We start from the raw sequence: 24,313 nt of genomic DNA on the forward strand, positions 1-24,313 counted from the left end.
GACAGACCAATGTGTCGAATCAGAGCTCTGAGATATTACATCACTTTAAAGAAGAAAGCGAAACACAGAAACATTGAAATCATGCGGAACTTGTGTTTGGGTCTGGCTGTAACTGACCATGTGATTTGAAACAGCTGCCTTCTCCCGGACATATTTGTTCCGTTACAGTCTGATTGTTGGAAATTTCTCTCGCCTCTTTCCCTGATTAACAGGTCCTATTAAACTTGGATCGTACTGATACTACTCTCCGTTGATTGGCTGCTGATTTTGTTGGGGTTTACTGTGTTTAAGGGGTAGCAGGGTTTTGCCCTTTGACCTGACAGTCAATAGTTTACCTCGCTGAGGTCTTGAGCAAGTTCTTATTCTTGCCGCATAGGGGACATTTAAATCCAGTGACATCTATCTCGGTCGCTGATGATCCACTGGCCGTATAATGACCACACGCTTACACCGCTTGCTCTTCGACGGCGATACATCATAGGTTAGCTTATCTTCCTTAAATGAGTGGTCATATAGCAACTCTGTGTATTTCAAAGTTGACCAGTATTTTGCTTGTCCAGAAGAATATTGACTAATGTCATCGTATACATTCCTTGCTGTTTGATCAGTGTACTGATTGTTTTCATGCACCACTTGGCTCTTGGTCATTTTAAAGACTGGGTCAAAACAAGGCAACTGACATATTCAACCAGCAACCTTAACAAAAAATTAGGTGTATGTGACTGAAGTTGTTGTGGACTGACCCGTGCTGGACAGCTATGTTACATGTGACCATCCTTGTAAATTCGTCGTTGGAAACCACGCCTAGGTTTGTTGTCTGTTTCACATGACACTTTTTTTTTACTCACTCAAGTATCTAGGTACTAGTGGGATTTTCCTCCTTAGAGTGGATTCGTTTGCATTCCCTAGAAAGTATACAACCAGAGCTGCCTAAGAGTAGAGTATTCTCCTACTGCCACTGATGTAACATTCCCTGCTGAGGAGTGGACAGTCAGATTCACATACAAATGGTAGCTTATAATTATCTCCTAAAATCAGACCGCCTCCGTGGTCTAGCGGATAGAGCGTCTGCCAAGAGAGCGGAAAGTCGGTATCCCCGGCAGCGTCACACTAAAAGACGCTAAAAGATGGTATATTGTTACCCTGCCTGGCGCTCGACATTAAGGGGATAAAACAAGGACTGGTCGGCCCTGTGTCTGAGTGGGGTATTCCTGTTAAACTGAGGCAAGTTATTCCAGTGGACCAGCACTTGAAAACTGGCATCAGTCAGAACTAGTACAAGCAGTCTCACACACACGTGCATGCACGTCGCTATATAAGTTCAATAATCTTGCACGCATAATTAAACCCTTATTCACCTCACCACACCTCCTAAAAACAAACTCGCACACTGTTTTAAACAATATTTGTATACGAGTTAAGATGTTGTACTCTCTCGGCCTGGTGAAGGATATTACTGGTAAAATATCCTTAATCGCCCCACGTGGGCACGGTTGATTCATACTTAATAACCCATACTTGATCTGGCGTGAACATGAAGAAGAGAGGCTACCCTCACCTTCTCGCGAACACCTGGTGTCATCACTATTTGATAGTGATTCATAAACACATGCTCGTCATGTAGTCGGAATCATACAATCGACTCTGATTTTAGCAGTGATTTCTATTGAAATTGGAGGGCGCTGAGTCACTTTACCATATCCACTCTCATACTAGCAACACACAACGATTTAGACCACGCCAGGTTTACACATTGCGATCTCATTTGACAGTCACCGGTGTAGAGGGCTCAGCTTGTACGCTAGAGCACATCTATTTCATTTCAGCCAAGGTAATATGGTTCATTGAGTTCTATGAATTGTACATGCTACATGTCACGTATGTCTGCCGAGCCCTGCTTGTTTCGTTACCAAATTTAAGGGGCGGTCGGGTAGCCTAGTGGTTAAAGCGTTCGATCGTCACGCCGAAGACCCGGGTTCGATTCCCGACATGGGTACAATGTGTGAAGCCCATTTCTGGTGTCCCCAGCCGTGATATTGCTGGAATATTGCTAAAAGCGGCGTAAAACCATACTCACTCACTCGTTACCAATTTATATATAATGTTAAATTATGATCATTCATGCATAACACCATACGAAACATCCCCATCTCCTGTGGCTGGGAAAAGCCTTGGCGCTAAGTTAAGTTGTTTCCAGATATTTCAAACAATTTTATTACATGTGTCGCTAAGGGAATCAGAACCGAAGTGCATAGAAGATGAACATCCCGTGTGTTCAGGAAATCAACAGACAATTTTGCACTGTGGCAAAAACACAGCATGTACAGGTGATCGTTTCAACTGGCAGAAACAAACACGTCCCTGCAACTGCCTAACTGTGTCCACGGGTACGTGAGCAATGATTTGTTTTCAAGTTCAAGCAGGAACACATATACCATAGTTCGGCAGTATAGTACAATGGGATCACGTGTTTCCTGGAAGACTTTGAATGAGAATTCTAGAACGCAGTACAGTGTGTATTTTGTGAGCGACTTTGTTGAAGGTGATCACGTCATCCACAGGGACAATGGAGACGATCTTTACTGGAGTGTAAACAGCTAAAGTGCTAGCGCCGTATTACGAAGACTGTGTGTCTGTCATTCAATGCGTTGTACAGGGTGTCAAACGCTGAACGAGATTTATGTCAGGTTTGATTTGAAATTCATATGTAGATTCATTAATATGAATAATTTATGGATTTATAATTTACAAATGTAAAATGGTTATCCGCATTTAACACACCACATGTGTTTGTCTACAGTATAATTCCTGACGCTGTGAATAGTGTATTTGATAGGACCGCGGCGTCAGGCAACAGACAAGCACTTTCATTTGTATGCCAATTGTGTGAGTGACAGCTGCGACCAATGGACCAGGTCATGATTGACCTTTTCGCGAACTCTTGGTTTCATCACTGATTTTCAGTGATCCGGTCATATATTTTTCACCAATAGTTTACATTTTAACCAGTGTGATGTCATCTTTGGGGGGTATCATATAACAAAGTTCAGAGAAAGAGATACCAAATTCCCTGTTCAGACAACAAAGCGATGGTCAAGCTAAACGTATGGGCGTTTCAACCAAGGAACACATACTACTATCAAATCGGTTTTCAGATACACATTGATTCCTGTACTTCTAGATAGCCAAAGCAGGTACGATTTAAGGAAATGTTGAAAATCGACCATAAAATTAAATCAGTTTTGTGTTGCATAACACGAGATAATTATCACAGAAACACATGCATTTAACACGAATCTTGATTCAGTAATTCAAAATGCACTTACCATATTTAATATCTGACTGATACCACTTATATACACAGTTAGTTTCAATCACCAGACTGTTACCGTTGCCTTACCAGTTTCATTAAATCGAGAAATGTTTTCCACAGACTGCCGGATGCTCTGTCATTGGGTAACAAAACTGTCACAATGCTTGTCCTGATTATTTACTTTTACAACGAGCAAAGAAACAGGTTTAAGAAAGATTTATCAAATGTGCTCTCAATTGGTTTTGTGTAATATGGTCAGTTAACGATCCGGGTGAGAAGTCAGGATGGTGATAGATGTTTCACAGAGTGATTTCCACGTTTTGTCTCTGTACAAATTTAAGCGTCAGTAAACAATCTAAGTGAGTTATGGTTTAACCCAGCTGAGTGAATACGAAATGTTTAACACATGACACAAAACAGATTTATTTAAGGATTGGAGTTGTATTTGTTGATAAGGAAGAGAATATATGGATGTCAACTTCTTTTCGTATGAGGAACACAACGTTTCGGAGAGAATGCTTACTCCTTCATCACCTGATATTTGCAAACATATCACCTGATGAAGGAGTAAGCATATGCCCTGAAACGTTGTGTTCCTCATAATAGCGAAGGTGACATCCATATATTCTCTTCCTTATGTGTATCACTTCTAAATGCCTTTCAAAGACCTGCTAATTGTTGATGTTCATCGGGCGACGTGAGCACATTCCGTGATGCGCGAAGCTGTTGAACGTCACCAAACACAACTTTAATCCGTATATTGACAGATAATTTAATCAAAACAAACCAATCCATTTAAACACTAAACTTTAATAATTTAAAGCGAACTGTATAAACGTGGAGAGTTGATTTTTTGAAGCACCATCCGTCTCAAAACAATCCATTGGGAATTAGGGCCCTTGGTTGTACATAAGTCAAAAGTCATTTAATGATCCTCTGGCAATGTCAGTCACTTGAAAAAGAATCAATATTATGTTTGAAACAAAAAGATGAAATAAAGCCAGGATTACGTCTTCTCATCTATTTTGAGTAGGCGTTTGATACGGTATCAAAACAATTTTAAATAAAGTTTTACAAAAACATGGATTAGGACCAGAAATGATAAGGTGAAGAAATATACTAACTTACGATGCTACATCAAGCATAATACCAAATGGGCATCTGTCAGAATGTTTCGTGCTAGAAGCTGAAATCCTAGGATGTATGATTAGAAATTATAATAAAATTGAAGGGATTACAGTCAATGACAAAGAATACAAACTTGGTCACTATGCTGGTGATACTGAATTAGTTTTAATTGATAAAGGTGAAAGCATATATGCAGCTATAGAAACACTTAATAAATTCGACAAAATATCTGGAATACAAATTAATGTAGACAAGACAAAAGCAATATGGATAGGCTCAAGAGCGGGTAGCAATGATCGATTATGTTAAGATTTACAAATAAAATGACACAATAATGAATGTGAAGTACTGGGACTTATGTTTAATCCAAACTTAGGTGAACTCTTGGTAATCAATACAAAAATAAAGCTAGATGAAATAAATAGATTGCTTGCAAATTTGAGAAAAAGAAATCTAACGCTAATAGGAAAAGTAATAGTCATAAAAACTTAAGCTTTGTTAAAACTTTCAGATATTTTCGACATCACCAACCCCTCCTGAGGACTTTTTCTTATCACTTGACAAGATATTTCACAATTTTATCGGGAATAATTAAAAAGACAAATCAAAAGGACCACTTTGACAAGAAAATATGAGGAAGCTGGATTACCCCTGATTAACATAAGAGCCTTTATTGACGCACAAAAACTCTCTTCACTCAGATTACTTGTATATTGTAAGCAAAACCAACATATATTAACCCTTGTAATATCCCAATTAAAGATATACTCTCTTTGGATGTGGATGTTGACGAGCAATCTCATGTAAAAAGGAATACTGGATAGATGTCTTAAAAACGTTGAAACAACTTTATAGAAAAATATTATAAATGTTTATAATAGAGAAGAAATGCTGTCCCAACCATTATGGCTTGATCACAACTTCTTCTACATGGAATTATCTACACAAAGAAGGAACTATTAAAAATGAATCTTGTTGACAATAGTGTTTGTAGCTTTTGTAATGCTGTCAATGAGGACACAAACCATGTCTTTTGGGAATGTCATGAAACTAAACAATGTTATATGGTCTTGAACTTTCGCTTAACAATTATCTTTTACAAAAAATTAAATTGACAAAATATCTTATTTGGTTTAGTTCTAACCCCAAAATTAGATATAGTTTTAATCTTAAGAACTTATTTTCGACATTTATTGCTATAAGAAAGGATGACAAAAATAACTTTAACAAAAAATGGTTACTTTTATTCTCAGCATTTTAGTCTCAGCTCTCTGCTGATACATGCTATGTTTGAGTATGATTGTGTGTTGCAACCGTTTTGGTTCGAAATATGACAATGTTTGTTTCCAACTCTTTAAATCCTTAAAGAGTGTATTGTGTCATTCCATGCAATCCGAAATATGTTTTTGACGGAATACTGTATTAATCTACAACTCGGGGAAAATTCAAGTTTGACAAAAAGGGAAAATAGCATTCAATGTGGGACGGGAACAAAGTGATAACTTCCCTCATGTGGGCATTGAACTTGCCAGTCAGCTGAATGCAATTTTGATAAAACAAGAAAATTATGTTGACAATCTCAATCTCATCCCTCTTGATAAAGAAAGAGAATCTCAGTGTGATTCCTAAACTGACAGTAGCCGAAATAAATGTTTATTGATCAAAAGTGGGACAGATACTTTGGGTTGGTTGTAGACAGAGTAGACCAGACATCATTATTTTTGATGTGTTTTGCAGTTTGGCATCCTCCATAAAGAAGGCTCGTCCTCATTCACAAGTTAAAAGTCCCTGATGATGGTGTGTGGCACCATTACAATGGAAAGACAAATAATGTACACACATGAGCTATGGTATGGAACTGTCTCAAATATATGTTGACAAGTGTGCAAGGGCATGCCTCTGTCATCTCAAATTACACCAAGCTGGCAGTTGTGTGAAGACACTGTTTTCACCCTGGATATCGAGCCTTGGCCAATTTTGGAAGCTCGGCCACTGATGCTTCTTAGTGAATATAGTTTTACTGACTGTATTGTATATTACTATTTATTTGTGTAAAGCCACTCGATTGTGTAATGCAACTGTAGTGAGTATAGTTTTACTGACTGTATTGTATATTACTATTTATTTGTGTAAAGTCACTCGATTGTGTCATGCAACTGTAGTTAATTTGAAGTAATTTGTAATTCTGTTTATTTTTCTAATACGATGTTAATTTTTTACATATATTTTCTTGTGTGCTGATTTCACACTGAAATATTTTGAGTGTTGATTTCTGTGTTAACTTATTTTTTCAATTTGGAATTCGATATGTTACTAAATGTACTGTTATCATTCAAATTTTGACGTAAATATAAACATTATAATGTACATTATGAATCTACAGATGAATTTCTAACCAAACCTCATAGACAGCTTGTTTAGAGTTTGACGATGCGTGTTGGAATGTGTATAACTCATTGAACGACAAACAGTTCGTGCATTACCGCCTTGACAGTTAGATAAGCCTAAGTCAAAGCAGACCCCTCAGGGTCGAGACGTTTGCATGACATTTTCACATAAACGAGTGTATTTTTACTGGTGTCATAACACAGTCTATAGTTCACGTTCAAGAGTGATGCCTTTAAATATAGTTGATAATAGCAGTTAGGCAGTTGCAGTGTTTGCTTTTAGTTGTAACCAGTTGAAATGGTTATCCTGAGGAGTGTTGCGTAAATACGGAGAAGTAAATAAGTTCGCCTGATGTCGTGTGTTTTCCACAGCAAAGATGCCTATAGTTTTTTTCTGAACACACATTATGTTTATCCACTATACTCTTCATTCTGATTCGCTGCAAATCCTTAGCTGCAACAATAAGAGGATTGTTTGAAATACCTGGAAATATGAGATCTTATCTTAACGCCGACACTCCAGCATCAGGGAAAAGGCTTTCATAGATACGGGATAATAATCTAGCATTCATTTTTTTAAAATCATGAACATTTACAAATGAATATATATGATTATTTTGTTGAGAGATAGGTTGACTGACATAAATCTAAACGACTTAAACGACGACGTTAGGTAGCCAGAATAATGCCAACAGAATCCGTTCTACAATTAGCTTGACAAATGAAACCTAAGTATCTGTAAAACAGCTGTCATGTCTATTGATTTCAAAGGCACTACTTCTGAATAGATTTCGGAGCATCTGTATGAATGTTTGGACATATAGGATTGTGAGAAAGATATCCCAATGTAAGTTATAACATTAGCTGTACCAGCCGGTAGTTAACGTTTGACAAAGCAAAGTCAATACTAGTAACACAATAGTTATGATTTGTGAAGGACAATAACTTAATTTGATATTACCTAATGAAATAACGTAAACATAAAATACCTTGATATGTCTAAGGGGGAATAGGATTTAGTTAAAATAGTTATTTGTATATTCGACAAAACCAAAACCAAAATGTCTCAAGACAGAAGAGTTTTCTTTGTTTTGACTCCTGCTTAACACATTTTAGATCAGATGATTCTTGGGGTATCAACATGCTGCTTTTACAAAGTGTGGAAACAAGTGAAATGTGTCATAAAAAGCCGAATGAGCAAGAAACGTTTCTCCATATGTCTCCTTTAGTAGATTTGAAAATCAATGTAGCAAACATGTATAACAATACATGAAAGTCATCACATATTGATTAATTATATGAAACAAGGGTAATTTGTCTTTCAACCTCATACACACGCATCTTCACACCATTAACCAATATATTGTTTATCTTAGGAATAACAAACATGAATGGAAATCAAATAAATGAATTCATTGTAGCTTCTATGATTAATTGACAATTTATAAAAAAAGATAAACATAAAATTATGTTAACCTTGAGCGTGTCTGTGGACAACTATTTGTAGGTTTTAAGCTTACATTTCATTGAGAACATGTAGCAACAGCACCACTTATCCACTCAGAAGCAAGGACTCTTCATAACTTGTAAGGTTTATTGCTGATTAGATGTAGACATTCATACATTTATGGGAAATAAATCACAATCTTACATATATAATTTTAGCAGGTAGTTTACGTTGGAAAACTCAATAAATATACTAGTAGCATGATCACAATTAACGTACCTTATTTAGTCTGTATAAAGGGGCAAGAGTGTTTCTCTCTCATTGCAAATGACATCTGACCAGTTGATGTGTGAAAAACATTATCTCACCCTTGATATAAAGCCTAATCCTTATTTCTAATGCTTGGTCAAAGTTGCTGCTAGGTAGATGGGTGTAACCTGATACATCCACCGACGGGACCGCTCAGGGCATCACAGCGGTGTTAGAATGAGTGATGCATTGGCTGTGTCGTGATACACCCTCAATCGGGACAGCTTGTTTGTTTAAAACATATTTTATTCAGATTGAAATGGATTGGGAACAAGTTATCCAACTTAGGACTCCCTCTCCATGGTATTTACAAAAGCTTGTACAGTAAATCATATGCAAGGAAAACAGAAGAGAAGATGAGTGTATGGAAAAAAAAAATGTACAAAAGAGAGTTTAGTATAGTCACATAAAATGTTACCCAAATCTATTTGTATGACTTATAAACATTTGCACTGCCTTAAAGATCTGTTGATTTTCGATAAAGGACAACATTCATTTCCGCTAAACATCAAACTTAAATATAATTTAGCATTGTTGCTCACGGCATTCTGTAAATTGTCCCGAATTATTATTAACATAGATTTTCTTTGGTGGATATACAACGGACACCAAGGATTCAACTAGTTGATTATCCGGTGAAGAAAAGCCGAGTGCTGTATCATCAGCAAAGAGTCTTGTTATGCAATCTAATTCATCAGCAATATCGTTAACAAATACAAAGAATAAAAAGGGACCTAACACCGACCCAAGTGGAATGCCAACCTTCAAAATCCTTGGCTTACAAACACTGATTAAGTACGATTGCTCATGTAGCTAGACACCCATTCAAGTAAATTCTCTTTTTTACCATACATTTCTAATTTGTAAATCCAGCTCATGATTTATTGATGAGCTGAAAAAAGGGAAAATCATCTCCTGGTATATATTTATATCAATGGTTATATACCTTGTTTTATAAAAGGTTTTCTCCCTATCGTGAGTGTTTCGCTGTCACGAGTTCACCGAGACAGTCTGTGCTTCAGAAATTGTGAAACTCAAAAACGGCAACTCTACAAAAGCTCTATAAAATGTACTTTTGTTACAATAAGACTCTAAAGATCAATAACAATTGATTTGAAATTCGATAAGCCCATTCACGTTTTGGGCCATTCCGGAACCTGCTCTACGTGATATGCTGTACATTTGGGGATGACGAAATACTGCTTCGGTTCATTCTGGAAGATCTGGAATGACGGCATATGCTTTATGCCTTTACGTGAAAAAATAATCTTTTTGAAAAGAATAATTATAATATTTTATGGGTCATTACTTCTGAATTGGTATCCAAGAAAAACATATCGTTTGGTGATATTTGCTTTGATTTGAGCGCTTGTATTTAGACAAAGTTCCAGTGCTGTCCAGATCGTTTTCGGTTGTTGCAATACCAAAACAAATGTTCAATCGTTTCTCTTTGTGTGTGTTTTGCTGTGTACATATCCCATTTTGAATAATACATTATTCGTAGGTTGGAGGTGGTGTAGAATTTTGTATTGAAGCTTAGTATCTACAGTCCACCTATAAACAGTGTGCTGTTATAGTCTGTCCGGTCCTCTAAAGATATTACCACTTTAAAAATAGTTTCCCACTTTGCAGAATGTTGTTTTTTTACACACTGTTTTTCAACTAAACATTTGTTAAAGTATTGAGTGCCTTTTTCACATTTCTGTAGGTGTTGCATATTAAGGGTCTAATGGGATTTAAGACGGGTCTCAACTCACTCACTCAATCACTAACTCATTCTTCCCCTTGATACTTTTGGTTCTACATGTATTATTATGTGTTTTTATGTCCATGTTTGTCAATAAATTTGGTTGCAATTTCTAAACAAAAGATCCAAGGATAGAAATCTGCCTTTCTCTTCCAACACGTCATTTACATAGTGCATACCTTTTCTGTACCAATTTTCATAGAATACCCCTTTTTATTTTAATCGGAATGTTTAGGAGATAAACCTACTGGTTTTTTTAAATTTGATGTAGTCCCACTGTAGAGCAGATACCCCTTTATTTTAATTTTGAACCGAGCAAAAACTACTCATATGCACGCATAAAACGATCTGATCATGCATACACTGAAGTTGTCAGAAGCTTTAATATTTTTCTCAAACATATAAAAATCAGAAGGAATGTGTGCATTGTCTTAAAGAAATGTGACCATTCAGCGACTTGTAGTGTAACCATGGAGTTTGATTGTTATTGTCATTAAATAAAATATCACGTGACTAATCACAGGTCCGGATAGTACTGTGGGTACATGGGTTTGCTCAAAGCGCCCACAAATTATACGACTAGCAAAGGCAGTTTACTCTGAAAGTGCTTATCAACCAGATCTGCAGAGTCAAAGGGAATAGCGCTTGAAGATGTGTGTTTTACACCCAGACTCGGGGGAGTGGTGTGTTGGTGCAGATTTCAGTGTGAGAGTGAGTGAGTTGGAGAAAGATCGCTTTACGATCTGGGCGAAGGTCTTTAACATAAGAAGCATTCTTGTGAAACATACTGCCTTGTGTGATCCTTGAGATATTTGGGAGCAGTTCCATGCACTTCTTGATATACCATTGAAATAAAGTCAACAATCCCCATTGTCAAAATTTAGCACTTCTTCCTTCCGGGCCAGCTAACATTTTGTATTTTTATTTGGAGGCATGTTTTTTTTTAGTTTGGCCAAATGATAAATGGGTGTTTCAACATTTTATTTAAGGAAATATTACATATTATCATAAGTGTTAATTCTAACCCTTTGATGTGACTAGTCTGGCTGCATATATTTTGTGACAATAAAACTCTGCCACAGTAGAACTATAATTGTTATACTGTGATGGTGCACATCAGTAGTATGTCTCACAGTCCCTGAACCATAGTATTTGCCCTTCTGCCCAGCCCTTTCTGTAACACACAAGCCCTAAAAGAAGCAAGTCTAGATTTTTCTCAGGTTCGGGAATTAGGGCTGCTTTTTAATTAAAATAGAGTTTTTTGTTTCTTTAAAAAGCATTTATTTTTAGAGACTAAGCGTCAGTCTTGCACATCAGCGGCTTTCTGATCATGAGTTTCAAGAATGAAGTAGCAATAGATCTAATTCAAGGACATATATAAGGAATGTATTAAACTGGCCAGACCAAGACCTTGAAACAACCAAAGGGTGACATCAAATAAACAACCCTTGGAAGACACTTCTCCCTCTATTGTCACTGTTACATCATAGGTATTATGACGCCACAAACACTACTGGTGTGCGTTGCCTAAGACTACAATGTAAGTTAAAGTTTTCATTACACCTGAAGAGCCGTTGAAAGAGTTATAGTGTCAGTGACAAATTTCCCGGATCAAAATGATCACAGCAAGGATAGCAAACCAGTAGTCGGAAAACACGTACGATTCGGAAAAAAACGCATCCTGTGCATTAACAAAAGGACCATGGAGCTGTACGTACTGCACATGCAGCAGCACTATGAACGGTATTAAAGTGCAGGGTTTTAATTGCCTGGCATCTGCGTCAATAGAACAGTGACAGTTCAACAACATGCCAAGATTAACAGAAGTGCAAAGAAACAACGTCAAAGGCCGCTTGCAGGCAGGGGAATCCCGACCAGCTGTAGCCACATGGCTACGGTTTCAACAGCACGGGTCAACACGTGATCGGCCAAGGTCGGGACGAAGAGTTACCATGCCCGCCCAAGATCGTTACATCCGACTGTGCCACCTATGTGAAAGGACGTCAACAGCGGCTTTGCCTAAAAGTCGGGCAGAGCCGGGCCAAGACGGGCCAAAGTGTTACTAGCTAGTTACTTCATTATCGGCGACCATACCTACATATAATTGATGCAACATACACACATGACATTAATGATCAATCACCAAACAAATAAGTGCACCATAAATAAGTAATTCGGAGTAAATCGCTTGAAAAACAGAAAGTGGAGCAGTGTGTAAGCGTCACTGATCTTGGTAACATGTAAAAGAGCAATCGTTAAACGAAGTAAGATTTGAAACGTATCAAATACTTCTAGCTATCGTGATACACATTTCCATCTGTGAGCATAGTGTTTATATTTATAGGAACTTTCTATATATAAGTAAATACCACTTTAAAATGTCACTGATCGTCGTATTTAAAGCAGACACGTTGATTAAAGTAGACCTCTTCTCCCTATACTCTCAACAGTCACACAGGTGTTCGGTTCGACTTGGCCCGGGCTGTCAAAATCAACTTTAAAACTCACAGATGTATAATCAAATGGATTCACAACTATAAACTAGTATAATATCTACCTAAATACCACTTTATAGTGTCTCAGATCACTGTACTTAAATAAAACAAGGTGCTCAAAGTGAGGCATTTTTACTGTATTTTCTTTAGAAAATCTCTGTCAGAAGTGTTCGGTCCGACTTGGCCCGGGCTGTCAAATTCAACTTAAACCTCACAGATCTATCTTTAAATGTGTTTACATCTATGGACTAGTGTTATATCTACCTAAATACCACTTTATAGTGTCTCAGAACGCTGTACTTAAAGAAAAAAAGGGGCTCAAAGTGAAGCCCTTTTCCCTCTACATTCTCAACATAGTTTCTATCAGAAGTGCTTTGCTTGTGTTGGGTCCGACTTGGCCCGGGCTGTCAAAATCAACTTAAACCTCACAGATATATCATCAAATGGATTCACATCTTTAGATTAGTAGTATATCTACCTTAATACCACTTTATTATGTCACGGTACATCGTATTTAAAGAATACAAGGTGCTCAAACTGAAGCATTTTTACTGTATTTTCTTAAGAAAATCTATGTCAAAAGTGTTCGGTCCGACTTGGCCCGGGCCGTCAAAATCAACTTAAACCTCACAGATGTATCATCAAATGGATTCACATCTTTAGTTTAGTATTATATCTACCTAAATACCACTTTATAGTGTCTCAGATCGCTGTAATTAAAGAAAACAAGGTGCTCAAAATGAAGCCCTTTTCCCTCTACATTCTCAACATAGTTTCTATCAGAAGTGTATTGCTTGTGTTGGGTCCGACTTGGCCCGAGCGGTCAAAATCAACTTTTAACACACAGACGTATCTTGAAATGTGTTTACATCTATAGATTAGTGTTATATCTACCGATATACGACTTTATAATGTCACGGTACATCGTATTTAAAGAAAACAAGGTGCTCAAAGTGAAGAATTTTCACTGTATTTTCTTAAGAAAATCTCTGTCAGAAGTGTTCGGTCCGACTTGGCCCGGGCTGTCAAAATCAACTTAAACCTCACAGATGTATCATCAAATGGATTCACATCTTTAGATAAATATTATATCTACCTAAATACAACTTTCTTATGTCACTGTACATCGTATTTAAAGAAAACAAGGTGCTCAAAGTGAAGCATTTTTACTGTATTTTCTTAAGAAAATCTCTGTCAGAAGTGTTCGGTCCGATTTGGCCCGGGCTGTCAAAATCAACTTAAACCTCACAGATCTATCTTTAAATGTGTGTACATCTATAAGCTAGTGTTATATCTACCTAAATACCACTTTATAGTGTCTCAGAACGCTGTACTTAAAGAAAACAAGGTGCTCAAAGTGAAGCATTTTCACTTTATTTTCTTAAGAAAATCTCTGTCAGAAGTGTTCGGTCCGACTTGGCCCGGGCGGTCAAAATCAACTTAAACCTCACAGATGTATCATCAAATGGATTCACATCTTAAGATTAGTATTATATCTACCTAAATACCATTTTATTATGTCACGGTACATCGTATTTAAAGAAAACAAGGGGCTCAAAGTGAAGCATTTTTACTGTATTTTCTTAAGAAATTTTTTGTCAGAAGTTTTCGGTCCGATTTGGCCCGGGCTGTCAAAATCAACTTAAACCTCACAGATGTATCATCAAATGGATTCACATCTTTAGATTAGTATTATATCTACCTAAATACCACTTTATAGTGTCTCAGATCGCTGTACTTAAAGAAAACAAGGGGCTCAAAGTGAAGCCCTTTTCCCTCTACATTCTCAACATAGTCTCTATCAGAAGTGTTTGTCTTGTGTTGGGTCCGACTTGGCCGGGCGGTCAAAATCAATTTTAAACACACATATGTATCTTCAAATGTGTTTACATCTATAGATTAGTATTATATCTACCTATATACCACTTTATAATGTCACGGTGCATCGTATTTAAAGAAAACAAGGGGCTCAAAGCGAAGCATTTTCACTTTATTTTCTTAAGAAAAACTATGTCAGAAGTGTTCGGTCCGACTTGGCCCGGGCGGTCAAAATCATGTTAAACCTCACAGATGTATCATCAAATGGATTCACATCTTAAGATTAGTATTATATCTTCCTCAATACCACTTTATTATGTCACGGTACATCGTATTTAAAGAAAACAAGGGGCTCAAAGTAAAGCATTTTTACTGTATTTTCTTAAGAAAATCTATGTCAGAAGTGTTCGGTCCGACTTGGCCCGGGCTGTCAAAATCAACTTAAACCTCACAAATCTATCTTTAAATGTGCTTACATCTATAGGCTAGTGTTATATCTACCTAAATACCCCTTTATAGTGTCTCTGAAAGCTGTACTTAAATAAAACAAGGGGCTCAAAGTGAAGCCCTTTTCCCTCTACATTCTCAACATAGTTTCTATCAGAAGTGTATTGCTTGTGTTGGGTCCGACTTGGCCCGGGCTGTCAAAATCAACTTTTAACACACAGACGTATCTTCAAATGTGTTTACATCTATAGATTAGTGTTATATCTACCGATATACTACTTTATAATGTCACGGTACATCGTATTTAAAGAAAACAAGGTGCTCAAAGCGAAGCATTTTCACTTTATTTTCTTAAGAAAAACTATGTCAGAAGTGTTCGGTCCGACTTGGCCCGGGCGGTCAAAATCATGTTAAACCTCACAGATGTATCATCAAATGGATTCACATCTTAAGATTAGTATTATATCTTCCTCAATACCACTTTATTATGTCACGGTACATCGTATTTAAAGAAAACAAGGGGCTCAAAGTAAAGCATTTTTACTGTATTTTCTTAAGAAAATCTATGTCAGAAGTGTTCGGTCCGACTTGGCCCGGGCTGTCAAAATCAACTTAAACCTCACAAATCTATCTTTAAATGTGCTTACATCTATAGGCTAGTGTTATATCTACCTAAATACCCCTTTATAGTGTCTCAGAAAGCTGTACTTAAATAAAACAAGGGGCTCAAAGTGAAGCCCTTTTCCCTCTACATTCTCAACATAGTTTCTATCAGAAGTGTATTGCTTGTGTTGGGTCCGACTTGGCCCGGGCTGTCAAAATCAACTTTTAACACACAGACGTATCTTCAAATGTGTTTACATCTATAGATTAGTGTTATATCTACCGATATACTACTTTATAATGTCACGGTACATCGTATTTAAAGAAAACAAGGTGCTCAAAGTGAAGCATTTTCACTTTATTTTCTTAAGAAAATCTCTGTCAGAAGTGTTCGGTCCGACTTGGCCCAGGCTGTCAAAATCAACTTAAACCTCACAGATATATCATCAAATGGATTCACAGCTTTAGATTAGTAGTATATCTACCTTAATACCACTTTATTATGTCACGGTACATCGTATTTAAAGAATACAAGGTGCTCAAACTGAAGCATTTTTACTGTATTTTCTTAAGAAAATCTATGTCAAAAGTGTTCGGTCCGATTTGGCTCGGGCCGTCAAAATCAACTTAAACCTCACAGATGTATCATCAAATGGATTCACATCTTTAGTTTAGTATTATATCTACCTAAATACCACTTTATAGTGTCTCAGATCGCTGTAATTAAAGAAAACAAGGTGCTCAAAATGAAGCCCTTTTCCCTCTACATTCTCAACATAGTTTCTATCAGAAGTGTATTGCTTGTGTTGGGTCCGACTTGGCCCGGGCTGTCAAAATCAACTTTTAACACACAGACGTATCTTGAAATGTGTTTACATCTATAGATTAGTGTTATATCTACCGATATACGACTTTATAATGTCACGGTACATCGTATTTAAAGAAAACAAGGTGCTCAAAGTGAAGAATTTTCACTGTATTTTCTTAAGAAAATCTCTGTCAGAAGTGTTCGGTCCGATTTGGCCCGGGCTGTCAAAATCAACTTAAACCTCACAGATGTATCATCAAATGGATTCACATCTTTAGATAAGTATTATATCTACCTAAATACAACTTTCTTATGTCACTGTACATCGTATTTAAAGAAAACAAGGTGCTCAAAGTGAAGCATTTTTACTGTATTTTCTTAAGAAAATCTCTGTCAGAAGTGTTCGGTCCGATTTGGCCCGGGCTGTCAAAATCAACTTAAACCTCACAGATCTATCTTTAAATGTGTGTACATCTATAAGCTAGTGTTATATCTACCTAAATACCACTTTATAGTGTCTCAGAACGCTGTACTTAAAGAAAACAAGGTGCTCAAAGTGAAGCATTTTCACTTTATTTTCTTAAGAAAATCTCTGTCAGAAGTGTTCGGTCCGACTTGGCCCGGGCGGTCAAAATCAACTTAAACCTCACAGATGTATCATCAAATGGATTCACATCTTAAGATTAGTATTATATCTACCTAAATACCATTTTATTATGTCACGGTACATCGTATTTAAAGAAAACAAGGGGCTCAAAGTGAAGCATTTTTACTGTATTTTCTTAAGAAATTTTTTGTCAGAAGTTTTCGGTCCGATTTGGCCCGGGCTGTCAAAATCAACTTAAACCTCACAGATGTATCATCAAATGGATTCACATCTTTAGATTAGTATTATATCTACCTAAATACCACTTTATAGTGTCTCAGATCGCTGTACTTAAAGAAAACAAGGGGCTCAAAGTGAAGCCCTTTTCCCTCTACATTCTCAACATAGTCTCTATCAGAAGTGTTTGTCTTGTGTTGGGTCCGACTTGGCCCGGGCTGTCAAAATCAACTTTTAACACACAGACGTATCTTCAAATGTGTTTACATCTATAGATTAGTGTTATATCTACCGATATACTACTTTATAATGTCACGGTACATCGTATTTAAAGAAAACAAGGTGCTCAAAGCGAAGCATTTTCACTTTATTTTCTTAAGAAAAACTATGTCAGAAGTGTTCGGTCCGACTTGGCCCGGGCGGTCAAAATCATGTTAAACCTCACAGATGTATCATCAAATGGATTCACATCTTAAGATTAGTATTATATCTTCCTCAATACCACTTTATTATGTCACGGTACATCGTATTTAAAGAAAACAAGGGGCTCAAAGTAAAGCATTTTTACTGTATTTTCTTAAGAAAATCTATGTCAGAAGTGTTCGGTCCGACTTGGCCCGGGCTGTCAAAATCAACTTAAACCTCAAAAATCTATCTTTAAATGTGCTTACATCTATAGGCTAGTGTTATATCTACCTAAATACCCCTTTATAGTGTCTCAGAAAGCTGTACTTAAATAAAACAAGGGGCTCAAAGTGAAGCCCTTTTCCCTCTACATTCTCAACATAGTTTCTATCAGAAGTGTATTGCTTGTGTTGGGTCCGACTTGGCCCGGGCTGTCAAAATCAACTTTTAACACACAGACGTATCTTCAAATGTGTTTACATCTATAGATTAGTGTTATATCTACCGATATACTACTTTATAATGTCACGGTACATCGTATTTAAAGAAAACAAGGTGCTCAAAGCGAAGCATTTTCACTTTATTTTCTTAAGAAAAACTATGTCAGAAGTGTTCGGTCCGACTTGGCCCGGGCGGTCAAAATCATGTTAAACCTCACAGATGTATCATCAAATGGATTCACATCTTAAGATTAGTATTATATCTTCCTCAATACCACTTTATTATGTCACGGTACATCGTATTTAAAGAAAACAAGGGGCTCAAAGTAAAGCATTTTTACTGTATTTTCTTAAGAAAATCTATGTCAGAAGTGTTCGGTCCGACTTGGCCCGGGCTGTCAAAATCAACTTAAACCTCACAAATCTATCTTTAAATGTGCTTACATCTATAGGCTAGTGTTATATCTACCTAAATACCCCTTTATAGTGTCTCAGAAAGCTGTACTTAAATAAAACAAGGGGCTCAAAGTGAAGCCCTTTTCCCTCTACATTCTCAACATAGTTTCTATCAGAAGTGTATTGCTTGTGTTGGGTCCGACTTGGCCCGGGCTGTCAAAATCAACTTTTAACACACAGACGTATCTTCAAATGTGTTTACATCTATAGATTAGTGTTATATCTACCGATATACTACTTTATAATGTCACGGTACATCGTATTTAAAGAAAACAAGGTGCTCAAAGCGAAGCATTTTCACTTTATTTTCTTAAGAAAAACTATGTCAGAAGTGTTCGGTCCGACTTGGCCCGGGCGGTCAAAATCATGTTAAACCTCACAGATGTATCATCAAATGGATTCACATCTTAAGATTAGTATTATATCTTCCTCAATACCACTTTATTATGTCACGGTACATCGTATTTAAAGAAAACAAGGGGCTCAAAGTAAAGCATTTTTACTGTATTTTCTTAAGAAAATCTATGTCAGAAGTGTTCGGTCCGACTTGGCCCGGGCTGTCAAAATCAACTTAAACCTCACAAATCTATCTTTAAATGTGCTTACATCTATAGGCTAGTGTTATATCTACCTAAATACCCCTTTATAGTGTCTCAGAAAGCTGTACTTAAATAAAACAAGGGGCTCAAAGTGAAGCCCTTTTCCCTCTACATTCTCAACATAGTTTCTATCAGAAGTGTATTGCTTGTGTTGGGTCCGACTTGGCCCGGGCTGTCAAAATCAACTTTTAACACACAGACGTATCTTCAAATGTGTTTACATCTATAGATTAGTGTTATATCTACCGATATACTACTTTATAATGTCACGGTACATCGTATTTAAAGAAAACAAGGTGCTCAAAGTGAAGCATTTTCACTTTATTTTCTTAAGAAAATCTCTGTCAGAAGTGTTCGGTCCGACTTGGCCCAGGCTGTCAAAATCAACTTAAACCTCACAGATATATCATCAAATGGATTCACAGCTTTAGATTAGTAGTATATCTACCTTAATACCACTTTATTATGTCACGGTACATCGTATTTAAAGAATACAAGGTGCTCAAACTGAAGCATTTTTACTGTATTTTCTTAAGAAAATCTATGTCAAAAGTGTTCGGTCCGATTTGGCTCGGGCCGTCAAAATCAACTTAAACCTCACAGATGTATCATCAAATGGATTCACATCTTTAGTTTAGTATTATATCTACCTAAATACCACTTTATAGTGTCTCAGATCGCTGTAATTAAAGAAAACAAGGTGCTCAAAATGAAGCCCTTTTCCCTCTACATTCTCAACATAGTTTCTATCAGAAGTGTATTGCTTGTGTTGGGTCCGACTTGGCCCGGGCTGTCAAAATCAACTTTTAACACACAGACGTATCTTGAAATGTGTTTACATCTATAGATTAGTGTTATATCTACCGATATACGACTTTATAATGTCACGGTACATCGTATTTAAAGAAAACAAGGTGCTCAAAGTGAAGAATTTTCACTGTATTTTCTTAAGAAAATCTCTGTCAGAAGTGTTCGGTCCGATTTGGCCCGGGCTGTCAAAATCAACTTAAACCTCACAGATGTATCATCAAATGGATTCACATCTTTAGATAAGTATTATATCTACCTAAATACAACTTTCTTATGTCACTGTACATCGTATTTAAAGAAAACAAGGTGCTCAAAGTGAAGCATTTTTACTGTATTTTCTTAAGAAAATCTCTGTCAGAAGTGTTCGGTCCGATTTGGCCCGGGCTGTCAAAATCAACTTAAACCTCACAGATCTATCTTTAAATGTGTGTACATCTATAAGCTAGTGTTATATCTACCTAAATACCACTTTATAGTGTCTCAGAACGCTGTACTTAAAGAAAACAAGGTGCTCAAAGTGAAGCATTTTCACTTTATTTTCTTAAGAAAATCTCTGTCAGAAGTGTTCGGTCCGACTTGGCCCGGGCGGTCAAAATCAACTTAAACCTCACAGATGTATCATCAAATGGATTCACATCTTAAGATTAGTATTATATCTACCTAAATACCATTTTATTATGTCACGGTACATCGTATTTAAAGAAAACAAGGGGCTCAAAGTGAAGCATTTTTACTGTATTTTCTTAAGAAATTTTTTGTCAGAAGTTTTCGGTCCGATTTGGCCCGGGCTGTCAAAATCAACTTAAACCTCACAGATGTATCATCAAATGGATTCACATCTTTAGATTAGTATTATATCTACCTAAATACCACTTTATAGTGTCTCAGATCGCTGTACTTAAAGAAAACAAGGGGCTCAAAGTGAAGCCCTTTTCCCTCTACATTCTCAACATAGTTTCTATCAGAAGTGTTTGTCTTGTGTTGGGTCCGACTTGGCCCGGGCTGTCAAAATCAACTTTTAACACACAGACGTATCTTCAAATGTGTTTACATCTATAGATTAGTGTTATATCTACCGATATACTACTTTATAATGTCACGGTACATCGTATTTAAAGAAAACAAGGTGCTCAAAGCGAAGCATTTTCACTTTATTTTCTTAAGAAAAACTATGTCAGAAGTGTTCGGTCCGACTTGGCCCGGGCGGTCAAAATCATGTTAAACCTCACAGATGTATCATCAAATGGATTCACATCTTAAGATTAGTATTATATCTTCCTCAATACCACTTTATTATGTCACGGTACATCGTATTTAAAGAAAACAAGGGGCTCAAAGTAAAGCATTTTTACTGTATTTTCTTAAGAAAATCTATGTCAGAAGTGTTCGGTCCGACTTGGCCCGGGCTGTCAAAATCAACTTAAACCTCACAAATCTATCTTTAAATGTGCTTACATCTATAGGCTAGTGTTATATCTACCTAAATACCCCTTTATAGTGTCTCAGAAAGCTGTACTTAAATAAAACAAGGGGCTCAAAGTGAAGCCCTTTTCCCTCTACATTCTCAACATAGTTTCTATCAGAAGTGTATTGCTTGTGTTGGGTCCGACTTGGCCCGGGCTGTCAAAATCAACTTTTAACACACAGACGTATCTTCAAATGTGTTTACATCTATAGATTAGTGTTATATCTACCGATATACTACTTTATAATGTCACGGTACATCGTATTTAAAGAAAACAAGGTGCTCAAAGCGAAGCATTTTCACTTTATTTTCTTAAGAAAAACTATGTCAGAAGTGTTCGGTCCGACTTGGCCCGGGCGGTCAAAATCATGTTAAACCTCACAGATGTATCATCAAATGGATTCACATCTTAAGATTAGTATTATATCTTCCTCAATACCACTTTATTATGTCACGGTACATCGTATTTAAAGAAAACAAGGGGCTCAAAGTAAAGCATTTTTACTGTATTTTCTTAAGAAAATCTATGTCAAAAGTGTTCGGTCCGACTTGGCCCGGGCTGTCAAAATCAACTTAAACCTCACAAATCTATCTTTAAATGTGCTTACATCTATAGGCTAGTGTTATATCTACCTAAATACCCCTTTATAGTGTCTCAGAAAGCTGTACTTAAATAAAACAAGGGGCTCAAAGTGAAGCCCTTTTCCCTCTACATTCTCAACATAGTTTCTATCAGAAGTGTATTGCTTGTGTTGGGTCCGACTTGGCCCGGGCTGTCAAAATCAACTTTTAACACACAGACGTATCTTCAAATGTGTTTACATCTATAGATTAGTGTTATATCTACCGATATACTACTTTATAATGTCACGGTACATCGTATTTAAAGAAAACAAGGTGCTCAAAGTGAAGCATTTTTACTGTATTTTCTTAAGAAAATCTCTGTCAGAAGTGTTCGGTCCGACTTGGCCCGGGCTGTCAAAATCAACTTAAACCTCACAGATGTATCATCAAATGGATTCACATCTTTAGATAAGTATTATATCTACCTAAATACCACTTTATTATGTCACGGTACATCGTATTTAAAGAAAACAAGGTGCTCAAAGTGAAGAGTTTTTACTGTATTTTCTTTAGAAAATCTCGGTCAGAAGTGTTCGGTACAACTTGGCCCGGGCTGTCAAAATCAACTTAAATTTCACAGATGTATCATGAAATGGATTCACGTCTTTAGATTTGTATTATATCCACCTAAATACCACTTTATAGTGTCTCAGAACGCTGTACTTTAAGAAAACAAGGTGCTCAAAGTGAAGCCCTTTTCCCTCTACCATCTCAACATAGTCTCTATCAGATGTGTTTTGCTTGTGTTTGGTCCGATTTCGCCCGGGCGGTCAAAATCAACTTTAAACACACAGATGTATCTTCAAATGTGTTTACATCTATAGATTAGTGTTATATCTACCTATATATCACTTTATAATAAATGTCACGGTACATCGTATTTAAAGTAAACTAGGGGCTCAAAGTGAAGCATTTTCACTTTATTTTCTTAAGAAAATATATGTCAGAAGCATTCGGTCCGACTTGGCCCGGGCTGTCAAAATCAACTTAAACCTCACAGATGTATCATGAAATGGATTCACGTCTTTAGATTTGTATTATATCTACCTAAATACCACTTTATTATATCACGGTACATCGTATTTAAAGAAAACAAGGTGCTCAAAGTGAAGAGTTTTTACTGTATTTTCTTTAGAAAATCTATGTCAGAAGTGTTCGGTCCGACTTGGCCCGGGCTGTCAAAATCAACTTAAATCTCACAGATGTATCATCAAATGGATTCACATCTTTAGATTAGTATTATATCTACCTAAATACCACTTTATTATGTCACGGTACATCGTATTTAAAGAAAACAAGGTGCTCAAAGTGAAGCATTTTTACTGTATTTTCTAAAGAAAATCTATGTCAGAAGTGTTCGGTCCGACTTGACCCGGGCTGTCAAAATCAACTTAAACCTCAAAGATCTATCTTTAAATGTGCATACACCTATAGACTAGTGTTATATCCACCTAAATACCACTTTATAATGTTTCAGAACGCTGTACTTTAAGAAAACAAGGTGCTCAAAGTGAAGCCCTTTTCCCTCTACCATCTCAACATAGTCTCTATCAGATGTGTTTTGCTTGTGTTTGGTCCGATTTCGCCCGGGCGGTCAAAATCAACTTTAAACACACAGATGTATCTTCAAATGTGTTTACATCTATAGATTAGTGTTATATCTACCTATATATCACTTTATAATAAATGTCACGGTACATCGTATTTAAAGTAAACTAGGGGCTCAAAGTGAAGCATTTTCACTTTATTTTCTTAAGAAAATATATGTCAGAAGCATTCGGTCCGACTTGGCCCGGGCTGTCAAAATCAACTTAAACCTCACAGATGTATCATCAAATGGATTCACGTCTTTAGATTAGTATTATATCTACCTAAATACCACTTTATAGTGTCTCAGATCGCTGTACTTAAAGAAAACAAGGGGCTCAAAGTGAAGCCCTTTTCCCTCTACATTCTCATCATAGTCTCTATCAGAAGTGTTTTGCTTGTGTTGGGTCCGACTTGGCCTAGGCGGTCAAAATCAACTTTAAACACACAGATGCATCTTCAAATGTGTTTACATCTATAGAATAGTGTTATATCTACCTAAATACCACTTTATAATGTCACGGTACATCGTATTTAAAGAAAACAAGGTGCTCAAAGTGAAGCATTTTCACTTTATTTTCTTAAGAAAATCTCTGTCAGAA

At 36.6% G+C, this 24,313-nt stretch overlaps 1 protein-coding gene across 1 annotated transcript in view; it reads left to right on the forward strand.

Moving 5' to 3' along the window:
- The window catches only part of LOC139458024 (putative per-hexamer repeat protein 5), a 96,686-nt gene that overhangs the window by 4,051 nt on the left and 68,322 nt on the right, over positions 1–24,313 (forward strand). The window lies entirely within an intron of this gene.

The sequence above is a fragment of the Haliotis cracherodii genome, unplaced genomic scaffold (assembly GCF_022045235.1).
Source record: "Haliotis cracherodii isolate W230 unplaced genomic scaffold, xgHalCrac1.p SCAF_12, whole genome shotgun sequence".
Lineage (NCBI taxonomy): Eukaryota > Metazoa > Mollusca > Gastropoda > Lepetellida > Haliotidae > Haliotis > Haliotis cracherodii.